Source organism: Equus asinus, chromosome 18 (assembly GCF_041296235.1).
Source record: "Equus asinus isolate D_3611 breed Donkey chromosome 18, EquAss-T2T_v2, whole genome shotgun sequence".
Classification (NCBI taxonomy): Eukaryota; Metazoa; Chordata; class Mammalia; order Perissodactyla; family Equidae; genus Equus; species Equus asinus.
The window spans coordinates 19,554,793-19,569,553 of NC_091807.1; the positions used below are offsets into that span (position 1 = coordinate 19,554,793).

Here is a 14,761-nt window from a genome sequence, read left to right on the forward strand (position 1 = left end):
AACCCCAAGCACTGTGCCTGTGTGGCTTTCGATCAGACGGAGCTGGGGGCCTGTGTGTATTTTGGTCCCCTTACACTTTGCAATACTTCTGCTTTCATTATTACAGGAATAAAGATAGAGGCTTAGGGCCATTCGACCGAGGAACTGAATCTAGACGTTACACCCCATTTTGCAATCAGTCTTAGACATCTAGACGCTTAATAGACATATAGAAAAGGTCAATATCTATATTTAACAAAGGTTGCTTACTTCTCACAGATATACTGTGCTAATATTGTGACAAGATATACTTATGTACCAATTTTGCTTGCCAAAATTATGTGTTGAGACAATTCCATGAAATCATAAACACATGACCTGGACCCTATATAAGTGCTTGAATGCTTCGAATAAATCAGGCTTGGAAACCTCACTTTCAGTCTCACCGTAACTTCTTTCTTCACCGACGCCTTTCTTCCCTCAGGAACCCTACTGGCTGGAGCTGGACTCTGGCAAAACTCCTTTAAAGTCCCCTATTGCTTACAGCTGTGGGTTTTTTCAACTTTTTTTTTTTTTTTTAGTTTTAACACACAGGAAAGTGGCCAAGAATGCTACGTAATCTCCAAAAACTGACTTCCTTTTCTTTCTTCCTTCGTTTCTCCCTCTCTCCCTCCCCTCTTTCCTTCCTTTTCTCTCTGTCTCTTTCAATCTCAGGTAGACTACACTCCCCAGCCTATTTTACAATCAACAATGACCAAGTGACACAATGACCAAGTGACTGGGTCTTAACCATGGAACGTAAACGGAGATGAAGTTGTCACTTCCAATCCAAGCCTGTTAGGCAAATAGCCATGCCTTTTTCCCCCGTCTCATTTCTGCTGGCTTGAAGTCATCACCAGGATGACCCCAGAAACAGCGGTGAAGACTGATTCCTGCGTGACTCAGTGGAGCACAGTGCGCCCCCACCTCTGACTCCCCTGAACACTCATCAGGAATACTGTCTTTGAAGTTTATGTGAGTGAAAAAGAAACTTTTATTATGTGAACACATAGACATTCCAGGAATTACCTTTTAAAGCCACTTGTGTTACTTTAATTTATATAGTCTCTTAATTTTGGACTCCTTAATGCTTTATAAACATTTCATATTTTGTATTCAAATTATCTCTATGAATCTGCTCCAACAACAAGATTATGAGATCTTGATAAAAGGCATAGTGTCTGAAATTCATCTAGAAGTATCCATTGATCAATAAACCATAATTGTGGATTAATATCTAAGGTTGAATCTATGTGGGAAAGTGTTTTGCCTGCTTATATTAAATGGATCAGAAAAAACAATCAGAGTTGCATGGTTTACAAGTCTTTAGACTTGTGAAATGGAAATAACTTATGCGTCAATGAGGAAAATAGCTTGTTTTATTTTTTAATTTGTGTGAAGCATTTGAAAATATTACTAGAATGTAACTGCCTATTTGGGAAGCACAATTGCTTTAAAAGCTATTGAAAATTACATGTTTTATTTTATAGTCTTAAAAGAAGCTTAGAATGATACAGAAGGTTACACTTATATTTTTAAGATTCAATTATGTCCTGCACTTCGCTTGTTTCTTTAGGTGGCTAATGGTATATCCATGAGATGAATTAACCGAGGTAGCAATTAGTGTACTCAAAGATGTCATTTGTTAAATGGGGGAGCAATCACATGGACAAACACTTTACACTCAAAACCTAATTTACTTACAAAAATCAATGCCTATGTCTTTTTTGGCTCTAAGCGGTTCACGGAATATAACCTCAACAAATGGTGGAAGTTCAATCACCACTGCGCATTGTGGCTGTCTTTAATAAAAGCAGTACATAGCTGGGGAAACTAGGTTTTTGTTGAATGTCATTCATGTATAAATTTTAGTTCTAATGAATTTGTGAGTTACTGGGAGGAAATGGAAATTAATCTTTTTACAATTTGTTGATGCTCTGATTTTCATTAATTTGATATTGTCAAAAATCACATTTTTAACACCTGGGACAATCTTTTAGGTAAGAGATTAACGGAGGCACTTATTGCCATTTAATAGACTAGGATCTTGATTCTCATTATACTGTTCACTACCAGTGCGTGTTAGGGGATGTGGTGTTACTATTGGGCATAGTTGCAAATTTATAGACTCATTTCCAGTTGTCACAAATATTGGAGAGCGCCACTGTCCTTTAGTGTGCTGTGGATGAGAAGGACAGAAGACGGCACAGACAGTCCTGCCTTACATTCCACTCACATTTCAAATGACCTGGACATTCAGGGAAGTGAAACACCTGTTCATAGTGATCTGACAGAACATTTTTACAACAGACATCAACACAAAGTATTTTTCAAGTTCTAATATATACTAAATTTTCCACAACTTAAAATTCCCTTTAAATCAAGAGAGGATTCAAAATTTTATCGAGAGTGGTTTACCATCTTGGAAAATTCTTGTCCCCAATGGCAGTTCTGCTTGTGGCATTTGAGTGCCCTATAATACCTGTTTCAGTCTATAGCACTGTAACGTTCTCAGCGATTCTACATATAGCTTCAAGCTCTTGGGGTCTTCATCACATCTTGTAGTGATTTATTTCTGTTCCTTTACAGACTGAAATGAGCCTTATTTTATTATAAATAATTTTTCTCACAATTTTTTATATTAAAATTATAACATTTTGTCGATTTTTTAAATGTGTGCTTAAGTAAGTTTAATAGCTATATATTTTATCTCAGGATAGTAAAGAGGACAATATTAATATTTAAGTCAGGGTTTTATATTTGAATATGAAATCAATGAGCTATAAATTAAAGTATTTCATTAGAATCCCTTTTAAATATTGGTTTTTCTCATCAGAGAACATCTTAAATGGAAGCATAAATAAAAAGGTTTTTCCTGAATATGTATCTAGGAGGTATACTTACTAAGAGTGGAGACCAAATAATTCCATAGTTATGATCGGGTCTGGACGTCCAGAGTGAAATATACATTATGATCTCGTCTGGAAGATCTTATTTTTAAGAGACAGTACCTTCATACCACTGTACTTCACCTCGATTTTACATTTTTATTAATTGCAATATTAAAGATATAGGAATATTTCATATATATGTTCTGTTTTGTTTTTCCTGCTTCATCATTTTCAACCATGAACTGTCAGCTCCTCTTTTCATTTGATTACATATTGGACAGATACCCTTGGTTTTCTGATAATTTGGACATAAGATAGTTCATAAATTTCAAATTTTTGAACTTTGGGTTGACATTCTTATATCTTCTTGTTCATCACTAGCCTGATTTGAGGAATTTTCAGTGGGAAGTGTGACAAGCTGGTCTTTCACTCTGTCCCCTTCTCTCTTAGGTCTTTCACTCTCTTTTACTGTGTGAAAGCCTGGGAGGGTCTTAGTCTGCTCAGGGTGCTATAACAAAAATACTCTAGACTGGGTGGCTTAGAAACAACAGAAATTTATTTCTCACAGTTCTAGAGGCTGGAAGTCCAAGATGAAGGTGCTGGCAGATTCAGTGTCTGATGAGAGCCTGCTTCCTAGCTATTAAATGGCCATATCCTCACTGTACTTTTACGTAGAAGAAGGGAGAAAGGAACTCTCTGGGGTCTTTTTACAGGGGTACTATCCCCTCATGACCTAATCACCTCTTAAAACCCCACTTCCAAATACCATCACATTGGGGTTAAGATTTCAACATACGAATTTGGGGGTGACATGAACTTTCAGTCTCTAGCAGGGAGGGAAGATGGGGGAAAAACATCTGTTGTTTTACCTGTCTAGTGCTCCTGCAGTCATTTCCTGGGTGTGAGAGAATACATGACTTCTCATCTATGCCATCAGTGGAAGTGATTGTAGAAACAGGAGTCCCTACAAGAAGGGAATGCTGGTAAATTATTCCCATGTTTGACATCTGCCTCTGGAATGTCTGATTGGTTTGCTCAACACATCTATTGGTCCAAGGGAAAAAGAAAATGAGCAAGAGGTGGCTGAGGTTGCAGGAGAGCTATTGCACTATTTAGGTCTACAGCTCTTCACACTGATCTTGAGTTCCTCTATTTTCTGATTGAAGAGTTGTCAAGTGGTAGTTTCACGAAGTAGCATACGGGTTCTGCAAACTCTTATAAGTAATGAAAGAGTGTGCCTGGAAGTTCTCTTTAAAATGAAGAGGCACTAAGCTGGGTTCACCTTTGTGGATTTAGCTACAATTCTAAGACAACAGGAAAAGTTTCTTTCCACATCCCATCACATGTATGTGCTTTGTAGATATTTGTTTCTAAACTTCTTCTTGACCTTTGACTCTGGTTAAGAATAGCTTTGTGTCTATAGTTTTGTTGCCAAGATGCAGTATATAACCTGATTCATTAAGGCTTATATCCTATCTATATTTTTACTCTATTTAGAAAAGTGAGGGTCAATATATTTTTGACATTTTTTTGCCCATCCTTCCTCTGATTAAAATTTTTTTTTTTTTTTAAAGATTGGCAGCTGAGCTAACAACTGTTGCTAATCATTTTTTTTCCTGCTTTTTTTTTTTCTCCCCAAATCCCCTCAGTACATAGTTGTATATTTTAGTTGTGGGTTCTTCTAGTTGTGGCATGTGGGACACTGCCTCAACATGGCCTAACAAGTGGAGCCATGTCTGCGCCCAGGATCCGAACACTGGGCCGCCAAAGCAGAGCACGCGAACTCAACTACTCGGCCATGGGGCTCGCCCCCTAAAAGTATTTCTTTAATTATATTCTGTTGCCTTCAGATGGTCTTAAGTGTGATAGAACCTGTTCATTTAGGCTCATAAGTGTCAATTATTAAATTTTCAGGAATTTTGCAAACCAGTTGTTAAACATGGGTACTATTAAAAATGAAACAAGGGGCCAGCTTCATGGAATAGTGGTTAAGTTTGGCACACTCTGTTTCTGTGGCCTTGGTTCGTGGGTTCAGATTCTGGGCACAACCTACACCTCTTGTCAGCCATGCTGTGGCAGCACCCCACATACAAAATAGAGGGATATTGGCACAGATGTTAGCTCAGAGCTAATTTTATTCAAACAAAAAAAAAGAGAAATATTGGCAACAGATGTTAGCACGGGGCAAATCTTCTTCAGGGAAAAAACCCCAACAATATAAACTTATGAATAAAGAAATATTCAAAACTCATTATTTATGATTATTTTATCACATTTTACTATTATCTAACTCTTGAGGTTATTTAAATATATTGTATCTGTGTGGTGAAATCTGTACTGAAATCAGTATGGTGAAAATACTATATAATAGTGTGCTACTGAGCATCTCTACCCAACTTCACTTTTGGAGACATCACATTGGCAGCTATGGTGCGAGTCTCAGCACCTTGGAATTGGCAAACCTACAAGTCAGAGTTTGCCATCCCCCCTTCCCCAGAGTAATTACCACACTCAGAAACTATTCCTGTCCATTGTAGATAACTAGTACACACAAATTCTACGTATTGTTCTAGTCATCAACCGGGATTTGATACAGTTAGCTACGAGTTAAAATAAGTAATGGCTATAAAACCATAGAAAAAATTCTCTTTATCAACTATACAAAACTGGTATCTCCTTTTTTATATGCTTTCCATATTTAGTCAGTTTTTGCTAACTGTATATGGCAGTTCAAATTTTTCACTTATCAGATGTCTGTTGCAACCAATTTTTATAGGAATCATCAAGACACAATGCTGCATAAAATTAAATTTTCATGGAAGAATTATTGATCATTTTCACCCTTATGCCATTGTAAGCTACTGATTATGACACGAATTTTGAAAATTGTCAAACTAAAATTATCCTGAACATCCTGTATGACTCACAGTTTTAGGTATTTAATTAGCCAGTCATTTATGTGCTCAACTAAATCCGTATTTCCTTTATGAGAAGAAAGAATCTTAATTTTGTCTGAAGGTACATCGTCAGTCAAACCCACCCAGCACTTGGGCTGGCTCTTCTAGGCTCCAGTTCTGAGCAGGCTCCTTCAAAACTATCTTCTATCCAGATTTTTAAAAGGCATCAATAGAAATATAGCTATGGCGTTAATAGAAATTCTTTTGCAGTAAAAAGGTCTACCCTTTATGTAAAAGGTACTGTAAGAATTTTCTTCACACACAAAGCAATTTACTAAAACAATATTATCATGTGCTCTCCCCAAATAACTTTGCAGTGATTTTTACTGCAAATATGATCAAAAACCATATTAATAAAGAATAATATAAAATCCAAATGTCAAAAAACAGCAAGAGGGGGCTGGCCCAGTGGTGCAGCAATTAAGTTTGCATGCTCTGCTTCAGTGGCGCAGGGTTTGCCGGTTTGGATCCCAGGCACAGACCTACACACCGCTCATCAAGCCATACTGTGGAAGACATCCCACATACAAAAGATAGAGGAAGATGGGCACAGATGTTAGCTCAGGGCCAGTCTTCTTCAAAAAAAATAAACACCAAAAAACAAAAATAGCAGTAGTGTTGATGGTCTGGCTCAATATATTCCTGATTGTCAACATGTGAGATACAATGTGTTAATGTATTCGAGATCTCTGTGATAGGTTAATTATTTGCTTTCCAGAGTCCTCTCTTTTTACCAAAATCAATGAAATGACCACGTCTCCATTTCCTTCAAGTTTTAGGAAGCTAAAAGTGAAACAAGGTTAATTTGACCAGTTCCATAATCTTCTTACAGATGTGCTTTTCTCTATCTTTAACTTTCCGTACTTATTTATATTTTTCTTTGCACTTAAGGTTTATTTCTACTCAGAAGCTTCCCTTTTTTTTTTTGGTCTCTGCTTTTGTCCTCAGTGTATTAAAAATCTGTGTGGAATGAGACCACCTATAAAGAGGTGAAGTATTACATAAAATTATACAAAATTTTATTTTCATATTCTTATATTTTATACCACCTTGAGATGAGATAAATCAGGAAATCCAATTAAGTAAAACGATGAACAAAGTAAACATTTGAGCATATATTTTCATTCACCAGGATTAGGCCTCCCTTTATCTTTCTGGCTGAAAAAAATCACACAGATGGATAAACCAAGAGTGTACTATAACTAATAACTTTTATTTTCCCCTTGGCCAATGGCATTTGAAAGGAAAAAAATGAGTTTATGTACAAAAAATTACTACTATATTGAAAATGTATATGATTTTATGATTAGGACTAGAGATCTCTGAAGTGTACTGCATAGGTTAAAAAAACAATGTGCGAATATCACTTTGTATTCTTAAGTTGCATTATCTAAACAATAAACTTACATAGGGAAAATGTTTTGACCTTGACACTTGTAAGAGTGAGTTTTGAATTCATATTAGAGTCCTTAAGAAGTGACTGGCCTCTTTTTTTAGCCTCTAAGGTGTCCCTTGGGAATATTTACTTACATGTTTTTCCAACTGGACAGTTAATGTCACTGATGTTCTTCTTTTGTTTAGCAGAAGCAAGACTTTATTTACGACTTAACTCATGCTACTCTAGAGTAGAGTAATTGTACTGTGATATATTGGGGCACTTTTGTCATTTCCGTATAAAAATATTTGTTTCCCATGATAACACCTTCATCAGGATACCGCTTTCAGCCACAGTAGGAAAATGAGAAGCAGCAATGAAAGTTGCTGCTGTGAGGAGAGAACCAATGTGTGGTATATTAATAGTGCATCAGTGCAACACCAAGTAGAGTAATAACTGCATTTGGCAAAGTAATTTCCTTTCAAAATACAGTTTAGCAAGATTAATGATTCACTCACATTCATCTTACAGTCAAGAGGAAAGGATTTGATTTGCCGTTGCTTATTTTCTTTATTCTGATATTTTGTTGTGTTTCTCTTGATAAAAGTGTCACATTAAGAATCTTTCTACTTTGAATAGCTCATCATCTAAATTCTATTACTTTTTTAGATGACTAGCGTTACAGAATAGCTGCTACATTGCTGAGTGTTGTCATTTTCATAAAGTGAAATTTTCCTTTGGAGGAGCACTATTTATAAATCCACTCCACGCTCCTGAAATTCTTTATGTGTTTGGTGGAAGTTACCCTGATGGTGCCATGTTTACAAAGGAGGTTTCTGACTGAAGTGACATTTTCTTCAATAACTTCATGTTGTGTTGGTAAATGGCTTGATTAATTTTACTGCGTACATAGTAAAAGCTTTGATTTAGAAAGTGTCTTTTTGCTATATTGTGGTATAAAGGATAGGGAATTTATGGTGGCTCTCTTGATTTATAACATACACAGTGTTTAACTTTACGCAAGCTTCTGTTATTTTCTTGTAACCATGATTATCCTTTGGCAGTTTGATGAGGCACTAGGAAGTCGCAACTTATTTATTATCTCAGAACGAAAAAACTGCTTTAGCTAGAGAATACATTTTTCAGTAACTTCTTTATAAATACTTTTATCAGATTAACTAATATCAAATAGTGTTGGCATATCGCTCTGAACAAAGTAATTATTAGAAATACAAAATATAATACAACTATTTCATTCTATCATTTCACAGATATTAATTAAGAGCCTTTTATATGTCACAACTATTCTGAGCACTGGAAAAACACTAGATATTCAAAACAATAGTGCTTTTATAGCTAGTTTATATTTTTGTGGGTTAGACAAACAAAGAAAGAGAACAGTATATAAGATCTCAGGTTGTGAATGGTGCTCTAAATAAAAGCAAACAATAAAAGAGAGGTAGAGAGTGACAGTTTTGATGAGTCAGGAAGAAGGGGTTCTAGTTTAGATAGGGTGGTCAGAAGATCCTTCTCAAAGTGACATTTAAGCAGAAAACTGAGGAATGTCGGGAAATAAAGCACAGGTACCAGACAGCGAAGTGTTCCATGAGAAGCAATATCAAGTGCAAGGCCCCTGAGCTGGTCTGGGCTGAGTAGGAAGCCAATGTGGGCGGAGCATAGTGCGAAAATGAGGGGTTTTTAGGTGATGAGCTCAAAGTTGTAGAGGAGTTAGGAGAGAGCAAATCATGAAGGCCTTTGAGGCCACGTAGAAACTTTGGCTTTTAATCCAGTGAGACATGAAACTGTTGAGGGTACTAAGAACGGTTCTGATTTTTTTCTTAAAAATGACACTATTTGTGAAAGATATTTCAGATGAAATGCATAATAAACATATTTCAGTGCATAAGCTATATGTCTCAGCTCATTGAAATGTTAATATGATATTTAAAAAGCCATCAAAAACATTAAAAAGCCTTGACAAATGCTATTGAGAACTTTTTTAATTCGGTAAGTGAATTGAATATAAAAGGCTTATCAACACACTAAAATGTATAAAGATGATAGAGAATGAATTACATTCACTATGGGAACAGTGAGAAACAGATTTAATTTTATTCCAATAATACATCACATTTTAAAAGAACTCAAAAATTATCATAAGAACTTAAATAAAAAAATGTAAAATTAAGAAAAAATAGATGAAAAAAGTAATATCAAATATGTAAGACAAGGAAAATGAATCTAAGAGACATGTCATATGGAAAATTTAAATTCCAGAGATACAGAAGAAAAATTCTATTTGTAAAAGAAAATGCTTTTCTACAACGTAATACACTTAAGAGTGGAGATAAGGGGAAGAAAAAACTTGTATTATAATTTTCAAACATTAAGAATAAAGACTTCTACAAATATTCAGACAAAAAATTCAGGTGCTGAAAAAGGAAACAAATCAGATTGCCCTAAAATGTTTCTTCATGACATAAATGCTGGTACACAATGGTCTACAGAAATCTGAAGAAAAAAATAAAGACAAATTGTGAACCCAAAATGCTGCACCCAGGCAAATATCTTGTCTTGAATGAAAGCAACATAAAGACTTTCGCAGATCCAGAACTCAGAAAGCTAGTAAACAGAACTGCTCCAGAATAAACAACTTGATGTTCTGGGCTAAAGCAATGAAAGACATACCAGAATAAAAATATGTTAGAATAAAATTCTGCTTTTGAGATTTCAAACTAATACATATATAAATACAAACATAATAATGGATTTACATATGTTTAGAGAATTGATTTCATCTTTTTAATTTGAAAATTTTGAACAAATTGTCTGAAATGAGTTATGAGATGCTTTCAATGACACACAATGTTTGGGTTAGATTTCCCATGTATGAGCAAATATAGCTCCTGAACTTCTCCTATCATAGCCCTTACTAAATAGTATTTCATTGACCAGGTCCTCCACTGGATTATAAGCAAAGTCTGTCTTGTTGGTATCTATCCTCAGCTAATACAATGTGTGCCACAATGTAAGCCATCAATACACGTGATGAACTTTTTTTTTTTCTTTTGCTGAGGACAATTCACCCTGAGCTAACATCTGTTGCCAACCTTCTTCTTTTTTTGCTTGAGTAAGATTAGCCCTGAGCTAACATCTGTGCCATCCTGCCTCTATTTTGTATGTGGGTCGCCACCATAACATAGCTGACAAGTGATGTATGTCCATACCCCGGGTCTAAACCCTTGAGCCTAGACCGAAGTGGAGCATGCTGAACTTAACCACTATAGCACAGGGCTGGCCCCCAGAAGTAATTTTTGAACAAACTAATTGTAGGCTGGTAAGAACATAGCCACTTGGTATTCTATTTTAAAGCCGAAAAACTATAACTGGAAGATTATACTGTGACTTTTATTATTTTTTACAGTATTATTTCAAATAGTTCTATTCTGATTTAATTTTGACTTGCACTCAAATATTGACATCTCCTTCTTGGGCCCTTTTTACCACTTAATTCTGTCCTTTCAAAGGCAGTGTAAAACTTTTATTTTATTTTTTAATTTCCAGAGACATATAGACAGCAGTCTCTGCCTGCCATCAAATATTAGTTTTCTCGTTTCTAAAACACTACAAAAATCATTGACCTTGTGGTCTTTTTCAATATCTTGATCCGTTTATCCCAACTTTGACAAAGCTCAAGTCTCTTTACTGTAATTTCAAATATATTTTTATTTTAATTTGTAACATTTAGAGACTACAATATTAAAAAACAAATGCACAAAAACTCCTCTGGAATAAAAGAACATGGTGTTTTTTTAATGGAATATCTTTAAGGAATTTGGAGCTCAAGAAAGACAACAGGTAATATTAGTTTTACTTATAATAATGTCTTTATCAGGATGACTCCTCAGACATGTAGAGTCAGTATACATGATGATAGGATACTATTTGCATTATATGACAAAATTCACATGAAATTGTGTTCTATTTTAGCTTATGTATCAGTCAGTTTCTTCAGAGAAACAGAAACAACAATTTCTCATAAATATATGAGGAGATTTATTGTAAAGTACTGGCTCACACTGTTACAGAGGCCCAGAAGTCCCAAGATCGACTGTCTACAAGCTGGAGAACCAAGAAAGCTGGTGGTATAATTCAGTCCAAATCTGAAGGCCTGAGAACCAGGAGCACTGATGTCCAAGGCAGGAGAAGAAGAATGTCTCAGCTCAAGCAGAGAGAATAAACTTGCCCTCTCTCCCCCTTTTTGTTCTACCCAGCCCCTCAATAAATTAGATGATGCCCACCCACATTGAGGAGGCTGATCATTGTTTACTCAGTCTATTGGTTCAAATGCTAACCTCTTCTGGAAACACCCTCACAGACAAACCCAGAAATAATCTTTTATCAGTTATCTGGGAACCCTGTGGCCCAGTCAAGTGGACATACACAATTAACCATCACAGTTCTCATGATTCTTTTCTGTTATAATTTTTCTTGAAGCTACTCTTGTAGGAGTCTTATATTGAACATTTCAGCGAAAAGAAACAGACTGATTACAGTAATGAAAAGACCAGTGAGGACAAAGGGCACTGAAAGGGAATGCATTTTAATTAGGGTTATGTATATTTCTGAGAAATCTTGTAGAATTTGAAAGTAATAATGGTAATGTGGTAGGAGAATAACAGTCCCCAAAAGATGTCCTCTTTCTCTCCAGCACCTGTGAATACATTAGTTTACTTGGCAAAATGAACTTTACATATAATCAACCAAGAGTCTTGAGATGGGGAGATTATCCTGGATCATCCACGTGGATCCAAGGTAATTACAAGAGTCCTTATAAGTGAAAGATAGAGCAGGAGGGGCGGAGTTAGAGGAAGATTTGAAGATGCTTCGCTGCTGGGTTTGAAGATGTAGGTTTTGAAGATGGGGGAAGGGACACGAGCCGAGGAATGCAGATAACCTCCAGAAGATGGGAAAGATACTCGAACCAATTCTCCTCTGGAACCACTAGAAGATACAGCCAGGGCACAAGGCCTAGATTTTAGCGCCGTGAGACACATATAGGACTTCTGAACTCCAGAACTGTAAGATAAATTTCTATTGTTTTGAACCTCCAAGTTTGTGGTAATTTTTTGCAGCAGCCTTAGGAAACTAATACAGTTAGCAAATTAATGTGTCTGTCTTTGGAGGAGAATAAAATCACAATATTGCTTCTTAGGAAAAAGAATACTATACCTTTATTTATGGATTTCATTTTAACCAACTCAACACAATTTAATTTTCATTCTTTTTTCCTAGTTTTCTTGGAGAAATAACCTCAAAAGCCCCTAAGTGAATCAGTTCTACTCCTCTAAGTGGCAATAAATCTGAAATGGTCACCAAGGAGGAGGTCTCTAATTCTTGTCACCTTAAATTTACTCTTAAATTCCTTTTTGTTTATTCCTGAATCACTGTTTTTCTGACCTATTCATTAATTTATTAAACATCATCTTATTTCCCACACATACAATTGTATTCTTTATCTTTCCCTCCCTTTTCTGTCAGAAATGTACCGCTGCTGCCATTTCAGAATTCAAGTTCAACGTGTATGCAACATTGATCCTGATCACAAGTGATGTATGATATCAGTTAGTGAAACCGCACATCAAAATAAGAAGAAAGCAACGAGCAAGAATTCTTCTGGGCAACATCTGTAAGTAGCATTAACTTGACTTAATAGCATTCCAAGAATGGAAAATCATTTAAATTGTTAAAACAAGACTTGGTAATATATCTTTTCTCCATTAGGTTTTGGTGCATTTTAGTAGATGAGGTTTAGAAAGAGGAAGGAAGTACCGGCTGTAATAGTTGGGGCTGTCTAATACACATGGCATTCCAGTCATTAATGTCAAGCCACTGGTGACAGAGTATTCAGTCTTTCTATTATCATTATTATTACTATTGGCTGGGAGAAGATGGAGAGATCAGCTTTCACAGCTGCCTCTTATGTGGTCCCCTTAGTCTCCAAAACAACCTTAACTTCTAAATCATTTTTTTAATGGAAAACCTTTTAAAACCCATTTATATTCACTTATTTTAAGTTTCTGGTCTGTCATTCATTTGGTATTTTCTCCTTATGTTTTGGATTTTTGTAAAACTTAACTAAAAAGGAAATTGCCTTATCCAGGAAGATTTCCTTTACTTTTCTTCTTGTTATAACACAGGTGAATTTATAGACAAGTAATATTTCTTCCTGTGCTTGAGTTATAACAGCATTTTTATTTCATTTTTGAGGGATCTCATAATAATAAAGCAAAATAGTCAATGTCAGAAATACCAGAGAAATAAAAAAGGAAAATTATATACAATGTGATTTTACTCTTTTAGAGTCAATTTTTTATTCAAATATCTTTGGATCCTTATTGCACTTCATTCAAATTCAAATTCTTCACCTTGCTATTCATGTTTCCTCCTCCTGTACCTCCTGTCTTTCTGGGCTATTTTACTTTTCTGCAGCCGATCCCCTAAGAGCCTGCTACATACACTGAGTTTATTCCTAAGTCGACAAATTTTCTTAAGGCACTTCCACCACCTTAGATGGTTTCCTTTACGTAATTATATTTTTTGGCATTCATGGATTCATTCGTTTATATCAGTAGTTTTATTGAAGTTTTTATTTCAAAAATTGAAAATATTGTAGCATATGAGAGAAACTGAAAATAAGTCAGGGGCCGGCCTGGTGGCACAGCGGTTAAGTTCGCATGTTCTGCTTCGGCAGCCTGGGGTTTGCCGGTTCGGATCCTGGGTGCAGACATGGCACCGTTTGGCATGCCATGCTGTGGTAGGCGTCCCACATATAAAGGAGAGGAAGATGGGCACGGATGTTAGCTCAGGGCCAGTCTTCCTCAGCAAAAAAGGGGAGGATTGGCAGCAGAAGTTAGCTTAGGGCTAATCTTCCTAAAAAAAAAAAAGAAAAATAACTCTGACATAGTCTCTGTTCTTAAGACACTAATAATTGTTCTAGAAAAATACATATGCAAAGGCTTAATTATAGTTATATAAATACAATGAAATTATACAATGAGAGACAATATATTTTGGGGAGTTAGGGTGCCTTCTCTAAGGAGGAGATTTACTAGTTGAGATAAGAAAAATAATTAGAAAAAAGACGGATGGTGGAGAGAACTATATTAAAAAGAAAGTTCAACTAGTTTGTGTTTTGTGGATGGAATGAGTTCAGTATGTATAAGAAACGGAAATAAAATGGGATGGCTTTATCACAGAGAGCTTGCAGAGAGAGGCTCATTATGGCTGAAGACGTGATCAGAAGAAAAATCCTACCGAACGCTCTCCTCAGATCAATTGAGTGTCATTACAGAGTTTTTATCAGGGATGTGACCTGATCAAAATTCTATTTTAAGGTGTCTTTCACTTTTGTGGGCACCGAGTGGGGTGAGGGGGCATGAGAAGTGTGGAAGTGAACTCATTTGCACTATTGCACAGCCCCTTGTAGCATTCAGTCAGAAATTAGAAGCCCCTCTATG

At 35.9% G+C, this 14,761-nt stretch overlaps 1 long non-coding RNA gene across 2 annotated transcripts in view; it reads left to right on the top strand.

The window, feature by feature from the left end:
- The first annotated feature begins 739 nt into the window (after positions 1-739).
- The window catches only part of LOC123278314 (uncharacterized), a 31,674-nt gene continuing 17,652 nt past the window's right edge, over positions 740-14,761 (top strand). For both annotated transcript variants that reach the window (XR_006515657.2, XR_011495361.1), the window contains exons 1-2: positions 740-993; positions 12,783-12,930. This is a non-coding gene — a long non-coding RNA (uncharacterized lncRNA). The remainder of the gene's footprint in view (positions 994-12,782; positions 12,931-14,761) is intronic.